Source organism: Eulemur rufifrons, chromosome 18 (genome assembly GCF_041146395.1).
Source record: "Eulemur rufifrons isolate Redbay chromosome 18, OSU_ERuf_1, whole genome shotgun sequence".
NCBI classification, from domain to species: domain Eukaryota; kingdom Metazoa; phylum Chordata; class Mammalia; order Primates; family Lemuridae; genus Eulemur; species Eulemur rufifrons.
Window position 1 is genome coordinate 71649663 of NC_091000.1, and position 21871 is coordinate 71671533.

At 44.9% G+C, this 21871-nt stretch overlaps 1 pseudogene; it reads right to left on the reverse strand.

Annotated features, from left to right (window-relative positions):
• Window positions 1-351: 351 nt before the first annotated feature.
• LOC138398823 (forkhead box protein K2-like) lies at window positions 352-20878 on the reverse strand (annotated as a pseudogene).
• Between the last annotated feature and the right edge of the window lie 993 nt (window positions 20879-21871).

Here is a 21871-nt window from a genome sequence, read left to right on the forward strand (position 1 = left end):
AGGTCCCCAGTCCCCGCATCAAGTCCGAGGCTTGTCCCACCCCGGGATACAGTGTCCCACTGCCTGGTGAGCCTGGCTGGCCCATTCCCACCTCCCCAGCCATCGGCTTCTCACCTGCCACAGCTCCACTGGGCTTCGGGTCTGCCGGGCAGAGCGCCCACCCCCTGCCTCTCCTGCAACCTCTTTTCTTTATACTACTTTACAATTTCATTCCTTTTTTTAAATATATAGCTCTATTGAGATATAATTTACATACCACAAAGCTCACATGTAGGCACTGTCCAATTCAGTGGCTTTCAATACATTTATAGAGTTGTGCAACCATCACCTTTATCGAGTTCCAGAACATTCTCACCCCTCCCAAAAGGAGATCCGGTCCCCATTGTCAACCCCCCAGAAGGCTGGTCCGAAGGGCCACAGGTGGGGCTGGTCTCTGTGATGCTGTTTCAAGCAGACAGGAGTGGGGTGGCCGGAGAGAAGGTCGGGACTGACCCTGAACCAGAGACGCGGAGCTGACCCTGTGTGGTCGCAGGGATGGGGGTCCTGGCACGAGCCCAGCCTCACCCGTGCAACGGACACGATGGTGCAAAACGCCGTGAGGATGTCACGTAATTCGGCAGGATGCTTCTCGCAGCGGTTCACTGGGCTTCCGCCCCTCGGGGGAGCTCGCCGGTGGGTGCTGGCAGGTGAGCCCTCAGAAAGGGCACAGCCCACGGTTGGGTGGTCTTAGGAACAGGGGGTACGTGTGGCTCCCCATGTGAACTGCGGAGAGATGATGTCCACCCACCGGGTGCCCAGGGACTGCCAGACGTAGTAGCTGTCATCACACGTGCGTCACACCGAGGGAGGCGTGACTTTGGTGTGAGCACGAAGGAGCCTTGACTAGAGTATGACTCAAGTGCCGAGGTGCTCCACTCATCGCTGAGACAGACAGCAGGGAATTGTGCAGGGCGGGCTCCGTCCCTGAGGAATGGAAATTCTACCCCAGCGAAGTTTCCACTCCAGGGCAGATCCTTAAGTCTCTCCAGTAGTTTTTTGTTTGTTTCCATTTTTATCCAGAAAAAAATCGTATTAGCATTTTAACCTTTTTAAAATGCACAATTGAGTGGCATTTAGTCCATTAATAAGGTTGTGCAACCACCTATCCTGTTCCAGAACATTCCATCACCCCAAAAGGAGACCCCGTTCCCATCAGCAGTCACTCCCCTCTCCCCCTCCCCCAGCCCCTTGGCAGCCACTAATCTGCTTTCTGTGTCTATGGATTTGCCTGTTCTGGACACTTCACCTAAACAGTATGATGCAATATGTGACCTTTTGTCATTGGCTTCTTTCACTTAGCATAGTGTTGTTTGTTTGTTTGTTTCTTTTTAGAGACAGGGTCTCACTTTGTCACCCAGGCTGCAGTACAGTGACATGATCATAGCTCACTGCAATATCGACCTTCTGGGCTTAAGCCGTCCCGCTGCCTCAGCCTCCCGAGTAGATGGGACTGGGACTACAGGTTGGTACCACGCCCGGCTAATTATTTTATTTTTTGTAGAGACAGTGGTCTAGCTATAGCTCAGGCTGGTCTCGAAATCCTGAGCTCAAGTGACCCTCCCACCTCAGCCTCCCAAAATGCTGGGGTTACAGGCATGAGCCACCTCGCCTGGCCAGCATAGTGTTTTTTGGTTTGGTTTGGTTTCTCATGAGTCTGTCTTATTTTTCTGGTGACGGACTTGGTGTCTCCAATTTCTCTCTTCATTCCTTCGCAATCAGGCTCTTGCCCTCACTCTTAAACTTCCTGTATCTGATGTCATCATTGATTTCACCAATAGACAATTTCTTAAAATGAATGATCCATTTGCTTGCTGGTTTTATTTGATTTACCAGAAGCGTTGGACACACAGCTCACTTTTTCCTTGATACGTGTTCATCACTTGACTTCCAGGCCTGAATACTCTTGGATTTTCTCCCATATCACTGGAGTGGCTCCCTGCTCCTTGTTGCTGCCTCTTCAATTTTTCTCTGACTTTTAAAATTGAGTCTGGGAGGACACCTGTAAACCCAGTGGCTCAGGAGGCCGAGGAAGGAGGATCACTTGAGGCCAGGAGTTCGAGGCCAGCCTGGGCAACTTAGCAAGACCCCATCTCCACAAAAAAATTTAAAAATTAGCCAGATGTGGTGCTGCATACCACCTGTAGTCCCAGCTACTGGGGAGGTTGAGGTGGGAGGATCACTTGAGCCCAGAAATTCGAGGTTGCAGTGAGCTATGATCTTGCCACTACACTCCAGCCTGGGGCAACAGAGGGAGACTGCATCTCTAAAAAGAATTAAAAACTAAAATAAAATCGACAGGGCCCTTGTCCCAGTCCATGAGGACCTTGTCCATGGGCCCGGCTTACACATCACCGATCAGCGGAACGTTTTTGAGGTTCGTTCCTGGGGAAGTCTTCACTGTTTATCAAAGGTGCTTGTGGGGTGAGGACAGATGACAGACAAAACCCACCATGGCCTGGCCGACCACAGAAAAGCGCCCCAACTCTCTGATGTGAAAATGACCCACAACAGCAACGCTATCGGTATTGAGCATAATAAGGGTGGAGACCGCTTACTAGGCATGAATCACGTCAGGTTTTTTTTCCTCCTTTTCTCATAGCCATTTCAAGCAAGGATGAGGATGCTGCAGCCCAGAGACACTCGGCGCCAAGTGACAGGGCCAGGATCTGAGCCCAGGTCTGCCGGCCCCGAGGGTGATGTTCTCTTGAGCACGGCTAACGGACTCCTGTCCCGCCTGGGGGTCCACCTGGGACACTCTACACTGGAGACTGGGCGTGTGGCCGGTTCCTCCCTGGTGGGATGAGAGACAGCTGGCAGGCCTCCCTTGTGCCTTTGGGGTGGCAGGGGACAGAAATCTTGGCCTCTGTAGTGTGTTGAATTATGTCCCATAAAAGATATGTCCATGTCCTATCTCCAGCCTAGAACCTGTGACCATCACCTAAGTTGGAAACAGGATCTTCAGCTATGAGGGCCCAAGTCTCACCTAGATGCTTCCCTGGTGACCAGACAGCACCTGGCGTCGGACCACTGGGGATGGGGTGAAGGAAGGATTGCAGGGAAGGTCGCACTCAGGAAACCAGGATGCACACAGAGCACCGAGACGCCGACTGGAGCGTTCCTTCCCTCCTCCCGTCGCTATGACATCTCCCTCGTGGGTCTGCCCTCCAGCAGGCAGATCACAGGCGTTTCAAAAGGAGAAACTCTATTTATCTCTCTATGCAAGGGGAACCATGTTATTTCACAAATCATTTTGCTTCAAAGGTCCTCGTAATTCCTTTTATTTTTCCCTTAAGAGATGAGTCTCTCTGTGTCACCCAGGCTGGAGTGCAGTGGCATGATCATAGCTCACTGTAACTTTGAATTCATGAACCCAAGCAATCCTCCTGCCTCAAATTCCCAAGCAGTTGGGACTACAGGCACACACCACCACACCTGGCTAATTAAAAAATATAAAATTTGTAGAGATAGGGTCTCATGATGTTGCCCAGGCTGGTCTAAAACTCCTGGGCTCGAGCCATCCACCTGCCTCAGCCTCCCAAAGTGCCAGGATTACAGGCGTGAGCCACTGCACCTGGCTGTAACTCTTTAATAAACATCTTATTTGGCCTCCTGATCGCAATTGTGCTTTGGCTCAGCAACTGCCCAGGGACCCTGGGAACCCCACATTTCTTCCGCCTTCCCTGCTGTCGGTCCCTCACGCCAGATCTGTGGAGGGTGACGATCCTAACAGCCTCCTGCTCCCCGCGGGCTCTCACTGCAGCTGGGGCTGGCGCAACGGCTCGCATCTGAGGTCAGCTCTGGGCTTCCGGCTCCCCAGGGGGAAAGTTTGATGCCGACAGGAAAATATTGGTGTGGTTTGTAAGCTGAGCCAACCCACCCTGGAAGTGATTAATAGGACAATGTAGGTGGAGAGCCCATGTCGCCATGGTGTTGGCTGGGCTAGGCAAGGCAGCAGGCGCCATCCTAGGGGACTCTTCAGGAAGCTGATGGACGTGACCCACTGACCCTTTTTGTTTTCTGAAATCACCAAACATCTGCTGAGTGAGCTGCTTCCTGGGTCCTTTGGGGAACTGTCCCAGCCTTGGTCTTGGAGGAAATGCGGCGTAGAGGAGGAGGGGGCTCTGGCTGGGACTGGCCACAGCCGCCTTGCTGTGTGAGTGCAGAGGGGTTGTGGGAACATCCAGATAATCCCCCCGGTTCTTCTCAGCAGGAATGCCCATGAGTCATTTTTAATCAGTCATGAAGTGGGAAAGAGACAAATGCTGTTAATGAACACTCTCATGCCACACTGTGATGGAACGCTTTTAATTGTCACATGAGGCGACACTGGGAGACACCGCAAGTGTCCAGCAGGGGCGTGGATGGCTAAGTGGATCACGGTGCCATCTCACACAGATGAGACATCTGCAGAGACATCAGGCTGGTGCCAAAAGCAAAGGACAGCTGTGTCTGTTTCCAATGGCTTCAGTAAAACATCTCCACCCACTTGGTGGCTTAACACAACACAAAATTCATCTCTCATAGTTCTGGGGACCAGAAGTCCAAAGTGAGTGTCGTCGGGCTCACATCAAGGTGTCAATAGGGCTGCTTCCTTCGGGAGACTGTAGAGGGAAATCTGTGTCCCTGCCTGTCCAAGTGTCTGTCCTTTGCTCATGACCCTTTCCTGTTGCAACCCTCTTAACTTGTATTATCGCATCTCCTGGTTCTTCCTCAAATTTCTCTCTGCTTCTCTCTTGTGGTTACACTTAGGACGCATCCAATACTCCAGAATTCTTGACCCGTTATCTCAAGATCCTTAAGGTAATCGCATCTGCGAAGTCCCTTTTCATGTAAGATAACATTCACAGGTTCCAAAGAGTAGAACATAGATGTCTTTGAGGGGATATTATTCAGCCTACCACGGCTTTGGCGCGGCTGCAATTGGATGGATCAATTCATTATGTGTCATCAGGAAGCGTATCAGCCAAAGATCAAGGTGGGAAACAGAAACCATTTGAGGTCTTTTAACAGAAGGAGGTTTAATATGGGACATTCACAATGACTCGGCTCTGCTGCTGTATTGAGAAAGCAGGCATGGATGACATGTAAATGAATGCATGTGGCCCTGCACCAATGCAATTTTATGGACAAAAACAGGCTGGGCATGGCGGCTCATGACGGTAATGCCAGAACTTTGGGAGGCAGACGCGGGAGGATCGCTTGAGCCCAGGAGTTCGAGGCTGCAGTGAGCTATGATCACACCACTGCACTCTAGCCCAACAATACAGCCAGATCCTGTTTGAAAAAAAAGAAAAAAAAAAATACAGCAGGCTGAAAACAGGCTTCCGATATCAAAGAAGTGTTTCCATCCCACTCTCACTGCAGCCTGGCCCACCACGCCTGCACACGCTTAAGGGAAGGGCACCCATAAAGGTCATAGGGAGGCTACTCGGGGAGGAAAGCAGCGCTCTTGCAGAATCTTATTTTGCCCACAAGTAAAAACAAGAAGAAAACTAAATGGATCTTTCACACAAATGTGAACTGCAACCTTCCAACTCAAGCACAGAGAGGAAGAAAAAGAACCACAGGGGACAGGGAGAGAGGGACCCTGTCTAGGTCCCTTGTGCTTAGAACAGGCCACACTCCAGGCCACACCAGGAACAGCCAAATCCCACCTGGCTCTGCAGCCAAGGGCGCCCTCAGCGGATTCCGGGGTCCACCGAGGGAGGGAGGGTTCACAGACTGGGCAAATGCTCCTAATTGCTCAGGGTCAGTGGGTCGCTGAGCTAATCCTCCCAAGGATGTCAGGGGGCTCTGCCATCACTGAGGGGGGCTTCTGGAACTCCGTGGAGCCCAATCAAGTTCAAATAGCAAAAAAGGCAGGAAAGTGGGCTGGGGCCAGGGCAGGGCAGGAGGGCTGCTCGGCAGGAGACAGGCCTGGCCCAGGGACTGTGTCACGCATGGACACAAGCCATGAGCCGAGGCCATGTCCAGGGCAGGACGGAAGGGAACTTAGGCTCACGTCCCCAGGGTCTCTCTGTTCAGCAGGGCTTCAGCCATGGGATCCAGTGATGTGACACTTTGTGGTTAATGTGATGTTCTACTCATAGGGCCAAGATCATCAAAAAGCCACATTTCAGTGAGGCACACAGCGAGCGACAAATACTGTGTGAATCTACTTCTGTGAGCGACCTGGGGCAGGCAAATTCATAGTGACAGAAAGTGGAAATGAGGTTCCACGGGCTGGGGGAGGGGCCCTGGGGAGTTAGTGTTTGATGGGCCTGGAGTTTGTGTCGGGTGACGAACAATTTCGGGTACAGATAGTGGTGATGGTTCAACATGTTCTGAATGTTCTGACGTCACGGAATTGTACACTTACATATAAATGGGTCACACGATCGATATCATGTATACTTTCCCACAATGAAAAAAAGACCTTGCCTAAGTGTGAAATCAGCATTTAATCACTGCAGTCAATTGCTTCATGAACTGTGTGGTTTGATTTATTAGTTGCGTAGCAGCATTTAAAGATTGCGGGAAATGTGCTTTCTAGATGTAAATGCTTCATAAACTGAACTTTAAAAATAAATAAATCTTACAAAGCTCCGTGTCGGGGGGAGGCGGGAGAGAGAAGGTCCGTGTAACCCAGTGGGATTTCCAGGTTTTTCCACAGAGGGCTGAGGCGACAGCTCCCTCCCGCTCCACTCCGGGGCAGAAGGAGTCCCTCCCCCTGTGCTCATCTGATGGAGGAGACAAGCCGGCCACCCGAGCGAGGCTCTGGAGTTGAGAAGCTGGATTCCTTGGATGTTGCTGTCACCCTTCCTATTTGTGGAGGAGGATGACCATCCAGGGGTGTGACACGGAGCATTGCAGGGTCCACTGAAGCACCCGGGGGAGGCTCCACGTGGTCTCTGCTCCACCGTCCTCCCCCCCCCCATGTTCACAGTCACTCCTCAGGGTCACGTGCAGCTGGGGTTTGTGGGAACAAACCTGCCCCAGCCTCCTGCCATGGCTGGTGCTCAGGTGAGTCACAGCAGGGAGATGGCCCAGCTGGTAGCAACAGACCTCGTTCTGTCTTGCTCTGAGGCGGCCCCATCCACCCCAGCTGCTGACCTCCAGGGACTCTCCCAGCCTGAGGATGTCCTTCCCCATCCCCCGGTTCATCCCAGGTCCTGCATGTGGTGGGTGCAGCTCCAGGATGATGCGTGGAATGACCCGACCATGCCAGGCGATGGTCCAGGGTCTGAGCTGTGATGTCCGAGGAGAGAATTGGGGCTCATGCTGTGCTCTGTTCCATGCTGGTGCCGCCCCTGGTCAGGGGCTCAGGTTTGAGGCCACAGACTCACCTGCAAGTCCTGCCTGCTACAACAGGGAATCGGAGCCAGGTCCGCCCACCTGTTCCTGAAAATGCTAAATATACAATGACCATATGATCCTGGCATGCCCCCTTTTGGGACATTCTCAAAGGAACTCAAAACAGGTGTTCACAGCAGCACTAGTCACAATGGCCACAGGGTGGAAACAGCTCAAATGTCCATCAGCAGATGAATGAATAAAGAAAACGTGGTTCACCCGTACAGGGGAACAGTACTCAGCCATAAACAGGAATGAAGCTCTGCCACCTGCTAGAGTGTGGATGGAACTCGGGGACACGGTGCTGAGTGAGAGAAGCAGACACAAAAGGCCACCCAGTGTGTGATTCCACTGCTATGAAATGTCCAGAACAGACAACTCCACAGAGACAGGAAGCAGATTGGAGGCTGCCAGGGCCTGGGGGAGGCGGGTAGGGAGTGACCGCTAATGGGGACAGGGTTTCCTTTTGACAGGAGGAAAACTTCTACATTTAGGTACTGGTGATGGTCGCACAACCCTGTGGATGTGCTAAATGCCACTGAATTGTATACGTCAAAATGGTTAAATTCTGTGTTATTGAAATTTTACCACAATTAAAAGAAAATACAAGCTGGAACCCATTCTACTAAGTGAAGTATCTCAAGAATGGAAAAATAAGCATCACGTGTACTCACCAGCAAATCGGCTTCACTGATCATCACCTAAGAGCACATTTAGGATGACATTAATTGGGTGTCAGACAGATGTGGGGAAGGGATGGTGTATACACACACGATGGGTGCGATGCGCACCGTCTGGGGGATGGACACGCTTGAAGCTCTGACTCGGGAGGATGGCAGTACATGGGCAACATATATAACCTGAACTTTTGTACCCCCATAATAAGCTGAAATTAAAAAAAAAAAACATTAAGTATTGAAAAGTAGTCAGGTTCACAGTAGATGGTATAAGTTATCCTTCTACTGTAATCTTAGTACTATTTTTTGCTTAAAAGTTTGAGTTTTATTATTGGCAACAAATGCTTGTTATTTTCCTTGAAGTGAAAGTCTCACCTTGTTGATTTCTGAGATTAAAAGTTGGTTGTACTTTCAAATAAAAATGGTGTTCTGTGAAAAAAGTGGCTTGTTCAGCTCAGAATTTAAGCACAAGCACTTTTGCTTAACACAGCCATGCTCAGCATGCAGTAGTGCTTTAAGTGAACATTTCACTTATTCCGAATATTAAAAAGGTCAAGATTTAATAACACCATTAACTTTTACTAATTCATAAAGGACATTCTTAAAGCAGGCTTTTTTTTTTTTTTGCCCTGCAAGGAGGAGTGAAGAATAGAATGTCTAGTGTAACTTGGTACCACTGCCTTGATTCATGCTGAGAAACCAACAGTTTTACCCATGTATACTTTTATACAGTCATTGAAAATGTCAGTGAATAAACAGGCAATGTCTTGTCATTCTTATAAGAACAGTTTTGCCCTTATGGTTAGAGATGTGAAAATATATTTGGTACCTACTCCTGTAGCATCCAGCAAGGGTTTAGGAGAGGAGGCTTCTGCTGTGCACTTGAATAGAAACCCCAGTGGGCACTGGATCAGACACAGGCCTTTCCATGAAGCTGCAAGCCATCTGGGGACACTTAGCACCTGCTGGAGAGAAGCATGGGTGCTGCTTCCACATGCGGAGAGATAAGCGATGCAGGAGGGAGAGCTGGGTTGGGAGACAGGGAAGTTCATTGGAAACAGGGGAAACTTGATGTGCCTATGAGAGAGCAGAGGGGTCCTGTGTAGTCATCATTTAGATATATGGGACTAGAGCAGGAATCTTAGCTAGCGGTAAGGAATGAAGAGTAAGAGTAGCTGTTCACATGTAGAGAAAGTCTATAGAATAAAAGTGGACAGAGTGTAGATCTGTAAGGACTATCATAATTTAAGGACAAGTCCCCAGAGGGACAGGTAGAATGGGAGGAGGAAAACTAGGAGACATAAGACAAAAGGTGACAAGATAAGAGAGGCTATGGTCATAATGCTAATGCTGCCAAGAAGTTGCTAAGTGATGGGATAGAGGAGAGCACAGGTGGAACAAAGTTCTTGCCTTTATGAGCTGACGATCTAGTGAGGAAGACATTAAGTAGTTTTTTAGGTATACAAATATCCCAGGTGGTGGGAAATACCAAGAAGACAAAGCAGGAAACGAGATACAGTGATTGGAGGTACTCACTATTTTAGGTAGAATTATCAGAAAGAGCCTCTCCGGAGAGGCCACATTTGAACAGTGACCTGACCAAAGTGAGGAAGGTAAGGAGCTCCGGCATTACACCCAGTGGAAAACGTGCCAAGACTCTGAGACAGGAATGTGTTTCATGTGTGTTCAAGGAACAAACAGCAAGGTGGCCAGTGGGGTCAGAGAGAGGAATCAGGGAAAGGAGGAGAGGACGTCACATGGGCAATGCTGTAGCTCAGTGGTCCCCAGACTTTTTGGCACCAGGGACCATTTTCATGGAAGACCATTTTTCCATGGACTGTGGGTGTGGGGGCATGATGGTATTGGGATGATTCAAATGCATTACATTTATTGTGTACTTTATTTCTATTATTATTACATTGTAATATATAATGAAATAATTATACAATTCACTATAGGTTGGGAAGCCCTGCCGTAACTCACAGGGCCTTGTTGCTTTCAGGGCATGGGAAGAAGTTTGGTTTTTAATCCAGTTTGACGGTAACTTTTGGTAGATCTTGAGCAGGGGAGTGAAGTGCCTTAATTTAAGAGGTTATGCTGACTGCTCAGGGGAGAGTAGACCATAGTTGGGAGTCAGAATGTAGGCAGAGAAGAGGGTTAGGAAGAAACTCTGGTGATAAAACTGAGCAGTGACAAATGGTGGCTCAGAATGAAAAGCGGACAGACTCCTGATGAAGGAATTGCTCACAGATTGGAGCAGGGTAACTCATGTAGGTATTTGCCCCAGCCACTAGTCAATGACAATGCCCTTTCCATTATTAGGACAGACTTGGGGAGTCGTGCGTTTGGAAAAAGAGCTCTGCTTTAGAAGTGTGAAGACATGAGGGACCTTGGCAAGAGGAGTCTCAGGACAGTGAGAGTGACAGGGGGCAGATGGAGTGGGTTAACAAGAGACAGGAGGGAATGATACCAATTGGATTTCAGACTGAGGTGGGGATAGGGGGAGGGGATGGCTGTATGCCTACATGATGAGTGTGTTGCGCACCGTCTGGGGAATGCTCATGCTTGAAGGTGCTGACTCGGGGAGCGGGAGGTGCCAGGAGGGGATGTGCACTGTCTGGGGAATGGACACGCCTGGAGCTCTGACTCGGGGGGATAGGCGGTACATGGGCAACATATGTAACCTGAACTTTTGTACCCCCACATAAGGTGAAATAAAAAAAAAAAAAGAAAAAAGAAGAAGAGACAGGAGATGAGAAGCTGGCACCAGAGCATGATTCTGTGAGCAAATGAGTGGAAACATCTCGGGAGTTGTGGGGAATGGGATGGGAACAAAGGGGACACATTCATCTTGGGGAAAATCTCTGTCAGAGAGGGGGAAAGTCTTCAAAGAGAGGTAATTGTTGGAACAGTGATCTGCAGAAGTGGGATGGGATTGACTGCACTGATAGGAGAGTTAGCTTCAGTGAAAAAAAATACATCTCTGGGCTGTTTTCAACATGATCGTGATGAATGACCTTTTTCGTGTGTTGAATTCAGTTTGCTAATATTTTGTTGAGAATAATGCACCTATGTTTATCAGAGATATTGGCCTGTCGTTGTTGTTGTATCTTTGTGTAATTTTGGTATCAGGTAATACTGGCCTCATAGGATGAGTTTGAAAGTATTCCTCTTCCTTGATTTTTTGAAATAGTTACAATAGGATGGTATTAATTTTTAAAAATGTTTTGTAGAGTTCAACAGTGAAGCCATCAGGTTTTAGGCTTTTCTTTGATGGAAGATTTTTTATTACTGCTTCTACAAGTATATTAAATATTTGTTAAATATACATTAAAATATATTTAATATATTATCATAAATACATGTATACTTTAATATATTAAATACATTCATATAACCAATATAGAATATAAATATGTATTATATATATTTTTTTATTGCACCCTTGAACAATCTAATCTTTTTGAATGTACATGGAAATTTTACCAAAATTGAGCATATGGTGAATGGCAGAGTAAGGCTTAAAAAATTCCAAATGATTTAAATTGATTAGAGTGTACTTTCTTTATCTTAATATAATTTACCTAGAAAACCAGTAACAAAAATACTAGAAATGCCAAATTTCTTTGAACTTAAGCTAATTCTTTTAAACCTGTTAATATATTACAGACAATATCATATTTAAATAAGAAAATATGTACATCAAGTAGTTCAAGAAACTCCAAGAGAATAAACACATATTCATACCAACGCACATGATCATCAAATTGTTGAAAGTCAGAATTTTGAAAGCAGCTAGACAGAAGAGAATCGTCCTATACAAATTATTCTCAATGAGATTAACAGCATATTTCTCATCAGAAACAAGGTCTGAAGGGAGTGAATATCATTTGTAAAGTGCTGAAAGAAAAAATATATATCAATATAGAATTTTATATCCAATAAAGCTTTCGTTTTTCATAAATGAAAAGCTATTGAGATATTCAAAGATGGATAAAACTTAGGAGGTTCTTTGCTAGTAGACCTGCCCTACAAGGAATGCTGAAGGGAGTCCTCTGGCCAGGAATGAAAGGACACTAGACAGAAACTCAAAGTAATAAACTACAAAGGTAAATACAATAGCCTATACTATTGAATTTTGGCCTATAACTAGTCTTTTTTTATTTCCTATATTATTTAAAAGACAAACATGAATATTTATAAACTCATGTTAATAGGCGCACCGTGAATGACTATGTCACTTGTGCAACAGTAACCTCAGGTGGATCTGTAAGAAGCAGAGCTTTTGGATGCTACCAATGCTACGTTGGTATCTAATCAACCTAGATTTTTTAAATCACATTTTGTCTTTATGTGAATAATAAACGTTTCTAAAATTGCCTAAATTTACCATTCTGAGCCATTTCATTCCACCAGGAAGATACAGGTATTTTTTTTCCTCTCTTTAAAAAAGCTAAATACCAAAATAACTACATTTAAATAAATAACATTATGATAATGACACAAAAAATTCAAAATAAGGCTAACATCCTCTTTCTACTTGCACTGCTGCTCTGTCCTAACCCCTAGAACACTCTGGAAAGGTCTGGAAAGGAGAATGGTTTTTTTCCTAAGGAGTCTGGGCTGAGGCTGGGGGAGAGGGAAGGTTGGAACTTCTCATTTTCTCACTTGTTTCCTTTCCTCTCCTTTTCAATTTTGGTAGGAGCTAAGTCAGCCTTAGTTTTGAATTCAGTTCTGAAAGGTCAGGGAAGTCTCTTACTGCAAATCAGAAAACAACCTAAATGTTTCCAGTGCTTAATCACAGGGTGCTTGCTTAGACCCTAGAATTAACATTCAGCTCCCGCTCCATTGGCATGGCTGCTCCCGCCTGGAGTGGGGACAAGCGCAATATAACTGAGAAGACAGCTGGTCAGATGATGCCTTGAGCTGGCGACTAAACCTGCAATAACACACTATGGAGAAATCTGTGATCTTTGTTTGAAAATGCTTGTGATAAGAGACTGAGTCTTTTCCCCCAAATGTAGTGGTAATGGCTCTGTTGTTTTAAATACACAATACTTAGGAGACTGGCTTTACTTAGAATGGAATATTTTGCCAGGGACAAAGCTAACACAAAGAAACAAACAACAAAAAACAGCAAGAAAGAGAACAGTTAAGTGCAGCTCGGATGAGACCGGGCAGTTCTTTCCCAGCACCAGCTTGTCCCTGAGTTCTCACGGTCACATGCAGCCTCAGCATTGGTCTTCTGTCCTACGCACTGAAATGGAGGTGGATTAAATTCACCAAGCAACTGCTCTAACGTGGAAAATCTGCAAGTGTCATAAAGTAGCTCCACCTGAACAAGATAAAGAAATCTTTCCATAGGCTAAAAACAACAAAAACACAAAACTACTTTGTTTCTTTTCCCCAGATGAAATCCACATGAAAGGTCCTGTATGATTCACAAAATTTCCAGAGTAGAAATGGAGTGATGTGAAATGTCACAGACCTCATTACTGTGTAAGGAAAGTGCACTTCGAAATATTCTAATTGCACATGTGAACAACAAAATACCGTCTTGCCTGCCAGTACCAGCGGTGAGTACTGCGAGGGCCATGGTGGGGGGCGGATGGGAGGGTGGTCCTGCCTGGGCTCTGCAGGCGGCCGAGTCCCTGGAGGTCCACTGGCACCTGCCCCTGACCGCTGACCCCGCTGCACCATCCTCACACGGAGATGCCTGGTCCTCCTCCAGGAAGGGCCGTGGTTTTTCACTGGTAGTTAAGAGCTTCACTCAAAGGCAGCAGCCCAGGGAGTGCTCAGCAGGAGAGACACTGTCTCAAGTACCAGGTTTTGCTGTGTGTGGTTTTTGTTCAAATGTGACTTCTGCCTGTAAATTAAGGAGCTTTCAGGCCACCTGGGTTTTGTATTTTCAGTACTGAGAGGTGAAGTCCAAACGCAGGGCCCTTTACCCACTGAGAGAGAGCGCACTCCTAGTATCAGTGAGAGGCAGTGTCCCCATTTGGCACCACAACATTGATATTTTAAAGTAAGAAAAACTTTCCCAGTCGCTAGTATTAGACACCCTTTTCCTCACAGCTGCCCGTGACGTGTCCACACTCAGGGTGATGACGACGCTCTGGCCGTCTTCTGTTTTGATTCGCTTCAGCCCTGGCTGCCCAGGCTGGTTGCTGTCCTGGCAGATGCTGATGCGGGGGTCTCCAAAATGTGTAAAGGACTCCTCGCGGCATTGTTCCCCTGGCAGTGGACCGCAGTGGGGATTGGTACCACAAGAGTCCCGTTTTGCGTTACAGTTTTTACCGGTAGCTGGTGTTGACCTAGAGGTGTCTGTTGTACTGATAACGAAGATCCTCATCAACCTAACACTAACCTATCACCTGGCTTCTGTAACCACGCTTACCTATTGCATCAGCCTCCTGAGACCCCAACCCTCGGACCACCCCAACCTAATAAAAGTGGAAAAAAAACAGTAGACGGACTCAGAACTTGGTGATAAGTCCGCTCTGAGCCCGCCAGCAAATAAACCTTGATTCTCTGACTCCCTGTGTGCTGCTTGGTTTGTCCTTGGAACCACACACTGTAACACTTGCTATAACACTCCTACAGTGACCTCTGGACAGAGGTGCTCTGTGACATCTGAAGGATCTGGCTGGCAGCACCTAATGTGCCGTGGCTAATTGCAGCAACAGGTTCTACTTTTACTTCCCCGTGATTTCTATTCTCTTGCAGCTGGGCCCTAGGGGAGGCCACCACAGCTGCCTGAGTGACTACGGCTTGTCCTGAGACAGTGTAGGTGTTTGCTGGGGCCAGTCCAGCCACGCTGGTGACTGACACTGCTGGTATCTGGTGGAGAACGTGAACTGTCTGCACGAAGGGTGGCTGGGAGGTCACTAGGTCACCACCTTGCAGTGGTCACTAGGGTGGCAGCAGAGTAGGCAGCAGGCTTAGCCACCTGTAGTAGCTGCCACTGAATGGTGATTAAGACCAGCTGGCTTGACAGAGGTGACTCTGGTGAGCTTTGGACAACCCAGGCTTCCTGGATGATGGCAGGTCTGGGGTGTGAGCTGCCAGGCTCAGGCTCCCGATGGGCCGGCAAGGCTTCCCTCCACAGGCTCTCAGGGCTCTGGGGCCACTGCAGGGAGCAGACACTACTCCAGCGAGACTGGGAGAGGCTCCTAGAAGAGAGTGGTCACAGAGAGGTTCTAAAGCAAGGTACACTCCTAGACTGCATTTCCCTAAAAGCCTGCTCTGTTAATTTGCCTCAGAGGCAGGATCTCTACCTTCCAGAATCAGCCTTTGCCTGGTTCTTCCTGGGAATGTGGTGCTTGGATGAAATAACAATTCAGACAGAGATTGTCAGGAACTGAATTCTGCCACTCCTTGTCAGTCTTGCAGTATGGATAATTTTTAGTGATGTGCATATAAATTCCATTTAGGATGAGTTGTTTACCAGGAGCCATTGTAATTGCTTGTGCTATTGTGTATAGGAATAAGGTGGCTTTGAATCATCCTTTGGGCTTCCTCCACCGGAAACTTCCTTTTCATTTTCTGGGTGCGAGTTTTCAGCCACTAAATTGAGGTCAGAGGGCATCAGTGGGCCCATTATGAAATCTGAAGACCCCACTTCCTGGGGGCTGGATGGGCAGGAGTTGGCACCACTGATAGTTCCCACTGGGGAGGGAAGGGGGATGATGAGGTGGGCCATGGTGTTTGGAATGTTGATGGTCAGAGGCGAGAGGTGCGGCTGCACAGCCTTCGCTGGGGACTCAGGCACCTCTTGCTTCTTCCTCTTCTGGCCGGATATGGAAGTGAAAGTTAGTTTGAAGTTTGTGCTTGGAAACCTGGTGCATGAATCTTGGTAGCTGCAGCACAGCACCCAGTGTCTCTGGAACACCTGTCCACAAACATGCTGTTCTGGCTAAGGCAATGCAACTGGAAATCTCCACTTTAGGCCTGGGCTGTGCAGGTGGTGGGTCCAGGGCTGTCCAGTCATGGCCAGCGCTGCCACTCGGGGTCATCAAGGTCTCGAGGTGACACTGGGAGATGAAGCTCGAGTGGTCCATGCTCACGTCCACTGAGCCCTGTGATGAGATGCACCTGATGGTCACCAAGCAGTTCGTAATAAGGTACTCGAACTCGAAGCTCTCAGCTGCACCACTTCCCCGCAGCCTGGCTGGGACCACCACCCCTGGCCCTGCCGCCCGTGATGGGGCTCTGCTGAAGCCACTGCCATCGGCCTGAGTGGGAGTCCACCGCCACTCACTGGGAGCTAGGAGCCAGAGCAGAGGCCTCCGGTTTGCCAGGGAGCAAGCCAATTAGCAGCGGCTAGTGGCCGCAATCTTGATTTAATAAATTTATAATGTTAAATTGAAGCACATATAAACCACTAAGAAGTTTCAACAGAATACAAATAAAAGCCAATGAGAAGGAAATCAAAATAGTACCCTACAAAACTTTATTGAATGCAAAGAAGGAATTGATGGAGGGAATAAAGAAAAAAAAGGTAAGAGGTACACAGGAAACAAATAGTAAAATAGCATAGATAAGTTCTTCCTTATCAGTAATTAAGTGTAAACGTATGAAACTCTACAATGAAAGGAAGAAACTGGAGAAATACATTTTAAACAACAAGCAACAAAATGAACCAAGTATGTGTTATCTACAAAAGCTATATTTTATATTCAAAGATATATATGTATATATGTTGAAAGTGAAAGGATAGAAAACATATTCCATGCAACATTAGGTGTCTGTGTTATTATCAGACAAATAAACTCTAAGACAAAACCTTTTATAAAAGATACAGGCCATTATTTATTGAAAAAACAATTGATTCATCAAAAAGATACAGTTACGAACTTTTATGCACCAACAGAATGCCAAAATATATGAGACAAGTATTGACAAAATGGAGAGGAGAAATCATTCTACAATACAGGTTGGAAACTTTAATACGCCATTTTCTTTAATGGATAGATGATCTGGACAGAAGGTCAGTAAGGAAAGGAAGATTTGAAAAGTGCTATAAACCAGCCAAACAGAGGAGACATAAAGAAATTCCTCCACCGACCATAATGCACATTTCTATCAAGCGCAGATGGAAAATCCTCCAGGTTAGACCACATATTAGAGCAGAAAACAAGTGACAATAAATGTAAAAAGACCGAAGTTATAAAAAGTATCTTCTCTGATCACAATAGAATGAAGCCAGACATCAAAAACAGAAGGAAAAATGCAAACTTCGTAAATAGGAAATTAAACAGCACAGTCATAAGCAATCAATGAAACAAAGAAGATAATGCAGAAAAATTGGAAAATACTGAGAGGGACATAAAAATGAAAACACAATATAACAGAACATAGATTCAGTGAATGCAGTGCTTAGAGGGATGGTTAAAGCAGTGAATGCCTATATGAAACAAGAAGAAATGTCTTGAATAACTCTATATTATAATAGAAGGACTTAGAAAAATAAAGGCAAATGAAACCCAAGCCTAATAGAACAAAGGACTAATAAATATTACAGTGAAGACAAATAAAATTGAGAGGAGAAAAATATTAGAGAAAATGAACAAAACTAAAAGTTAGTTCTCCGATAGGATTAACAAAATTGATAAATATGTAGGTACACTGACCAAAAAAATAGAAGAGAGGATAGGAATATTTATAATCATAAATGAAAGTGGAGACACTAATAAATACCTTACAGAAATAAAATGGATTATAGAAGAATGTTATCAGCTGTTGCACAAAGAAATAACCTGAATGAAATGAACAAACTTCTATAAACACATACATTACTGAAAGTGACTGATGAGGAAACAGAAAATAGGAACAAACCTATAAAATATAAAGAGGCTGAATCAGAAAAAGAAATCAATCAAATATATTAAAGCAACTCCCAACAAAGAAAAACAGTACCAGATGGCTTTCCTGGTTAAGTCTACCAAATATTTCAGAATTTTTAAAAAGCCTCCTCAGACTCTTACAAAAAATGGAAGAGGTAAGGTCACTTCCAAATATATTCTGTGGAGCCAGAATTGCCCTGATCTGAAATACAGATAAAGACACCAAAAGAAAATTAGAGATCAATATTCTTTATGGTCATAGATGCAAAAGAGCCTGAACAAAATACTAGCTAATTGAATCAAACTGTATATTTAAAGGATAATACACAAAAAGCAAGTGGAATTATTTCAGGAATGCAAAATTAATTCAATATCAGAAAATCAATTAATGTAATAACACAATAATAGAATTGAGGAGGAAAACACACACAGCAAATCAGCAAATGCAGAAAAAGCATTTAAATAACAACAAAATCTCTTAGCCAGTATGGTTGCACATACCTGTAGTCCCTGCTACTCAGGTGGCTGAGGCAGGAGGATTACTTGGGTCTAGAGGAGTTGAAGGCTGCTGTGCTCTCTACGTTGTGCCTGTGAAGCCACTGCACTTTAGCCGGGGCAACATAGTGAGAACTTCTCTCTAAAAATAAAAAAAAAAAAAAACCCCAAAAAAACCCTTTTTTTTTCTATTGACACCTGGCCAATCTACTTTGAATCCATTCTGTTATATGAAGAGGTGTGTGTATGTGCATGTGTGTGTATATATACACATTTTTCATTATTATTTCTGCATATTGTGGGGGGTAGAAAAGATTAGGTTACATATATTGCCCTTGCCCCCCCGCCCCGAGTCAGAGCTTCAAACGTGTCCATCCCCTAGAACATCACACTCATTAGGTAAGTATACACCCATCCCATCCCTACCCACATCTGCTCGACACCCAATCAATGTTATTCCTGAATGTGCTCTTAGGTGACGATCAGTGAAACCAATTTGATGGTGAGTACATGTGGTGTTTATTTTTCCATTCTTGGGATACTTCACTTAGTAAAATGGGTTCCCACTCTATCCAGGAAAATACAAGAGGTGCTATATCACCATTGTTTCTTATCGCTGAGTAGTATTCCATGGTATACAAAAAAACCATTTTTGATGAAAGCAGTCAACAAACTAGAAATAGGAAAAAGAGAATTTATTAAAAAAAAATTAACAAGTCAATGGGTAAAGGCTAAACTTTCTCCACACCACCTAAGATTGGGAAAAGAGAAGGATGCTCATTTTTCTCCACTTTATTCAACAGTGCACTAGAAGACATAATCAGGGAAATTAGGCAGGAAAAATAATAAAACCCATTCAAATTGAGAAATAAAAAGTAAAATTCTTGCTATTTACATATGGCATGATAATGCCTTTAGAAAAACTCAAATAATCTATAAAAATTTATCAGAGCTAATGAACAATTCAGTAGAATTGGAGGACACAAAATTAACACACAAAGATCCATGATGTTTCTATGTACCAGCAATAATCAACCTGAAGCAAAAATTAAGAAAACTATTCCACAGAATAGAAAATGCTCTTTAACTATGGAATAATTTTAATCAAAGAGGTGAAATAATTGAATGCTGAAAAGTAGAAAATATTTCTAAGAGTTAAAGAACAGCCTAACAAATGAAAATGCACCCAGTGTTAATGGATTAAAAAATTCAATTAAGATGGCCATACTCCACAAAGTGATCTATATAGTCAATGTATTCCCTATTTTAAAAAGTGCCTGTCTTTTCAGAAGTGGGAAAGTATATTCTCAAATACATATGGAATTGCCCACCTAATAGCCAAAAAAAAAAAAAAATACTGAAAAATAGAAGTAGAACTCACACTTTCCAGTTTTAAAATATATTACAAAACTGCAGAATCAAAACTGTGGTAATGGCAAATGGGTAGAAAAATAAATATATGGAATACAACTGAGAATCCACAAATAAATCCATATAATTATTGTCAATTGATTTTTTTATAGTCACATTTGCATTTGATTAAAGAAAATACAAAAATCCTCACAAATGGTTCCTGTATGAAGTCTAATTAAGAAACATTACTTTCAGAATATTAATACTCGGTGATAATTTTCAGAAGACTCTAAGAGCTTCTTTACCATTTAAGGGGTACATAGGGTGCAGGGGTTTACGTGAATGTATTCTTAAATAAGAGACTACACCACTCTAATTTGCCTGGCTGTAGCTCTGTTCCAGGTTACTGACTGCTAGTTCATGTTCCAGAGTTTCTTTGCCAACAGGTTACTTACAAAAGAGGCACCTCCAAAGTCTTAGAGTCAATTGGGAAAGGGCTGGTTAAATGAGGGAACAGGCTATCATTCCCCTGTAAAAGTTCATCGTTTCTTTTCCCAATATATCTTTTTATTGAGAATTCTATTTTTTATCCTGTGCTCCTCCTCTGCCATCTCACACTCTGGCTCTACCTGCTGTATTTTGGCCACCTGCACCTCATTCATTTGTATCAGTTGTAAAATGGAAATCGGTTGATGGGGTTCTTCCTCATGCGTCTTTTTAAAAGCACCTTCCTGAGAGATTTTGCTCCTGTAGTTTTTATTGGAAGTTACTCTGACAGCTGAATAACAGGTGGAGCAGTCCCCTCACACACTGGGAAGCAACGAACTCTTTCTCATCATTGCTTAGTTCTCTATAAGAAGCAGCAAATGATTCTGGGCTGCAGCGTGGGGTGGTATTCGGCCTCTTCCTCCCCCCATCCCTGACTCTGCAGGAAGTAGAGCTCCTCAAGGGCATCGTGTTGGCAATCTTCTCCTTCCCCAGGATGTGGGTACTCAGAAGTGGGCTGACACTGGGCTTCACTTTCTGTTTCCTTCCACAGCCTGTAATTGTTTTGGTGCCAGGCTTGAAGTTCTCCAGCACTTCAGCTGTGTGGAAAACCGCCTTGGTACGCTCCTTGCATTCAGCTAAGAGTTGCATGTGTGGCAAGCGCTGGCCGGGTGCGTTGCTTGCGGGCAGTATTTCCTATATCGCATCACTTTTCTTACGTTCCAGCACATATTCGGAATTGTCTACTAAAGCAAGCAAGAGGCTCTTTTCCAATTCGGAGAGGTATTTGGCAGGTTTTATAATTTTGTCCTTTTGTATTTTTCACTATATTCCGTCTGGACACTAGCTATCTGAGTCCCACTGAGGTGCAAAGAGACAGCAGCAACATCCGGCCACCAGAGCAAGGGTCACAGCGGGTCCGCTAGGGAGCCCGAGCTAACAATTGATTGTGAATAAGGGTGTAGATGCATTTCAGTGGGAGGGGGGAAGAGTTGTCAACAAATAGTGCTAGAAAAACTGGATATCAACCATGCAGAACGAATGAAGCTGGACTCCTAGCACAAACCTGTACAAAATTGACTCAAAACGAATCATTTACGCTCATGCAAAGGTAAATGTATTTCTGTGTGTTCAACCCCACTTGTGTTTTAATTGGGCCCCCTATCACCTGTACTCTGACAAACATTTTCTGTCTGAAATGATCCTTGGGCATATTCCTGTCACTGGATGTTCAAGGCTTTGTTCCCAGAGGCTTTGCAGGTGGTGGCATGAACATGCCACGTTTTATATAAAGCACAACACAATTGACCTTTTAAGACAACATAAGAATGGTACGTTTTTCATCTGAAGACATTCTTAAAAATGCCTACGTAGGAAATTTGTTTAAACCATTTTTCAGACCTTATTTTGGAGAAGCTGTGAAGAGAAACTTTGTTGTCTTCCCCAGGTTAAGAACATACATTACTCACCAGTAAATACTTTGTAGTTAGAGTCTCAATGCAATGTCACAGACTTATTTTATTCTGTGACACAATTAAACAATTTCCTTAAGGGAGTAGGTCAAACTAGTAAGGAAATAGTTAATTCTTTGAAGCAAGTAGGCAGAATTCTTATCATATTTTTGTATAAAATATTTTGTATAAA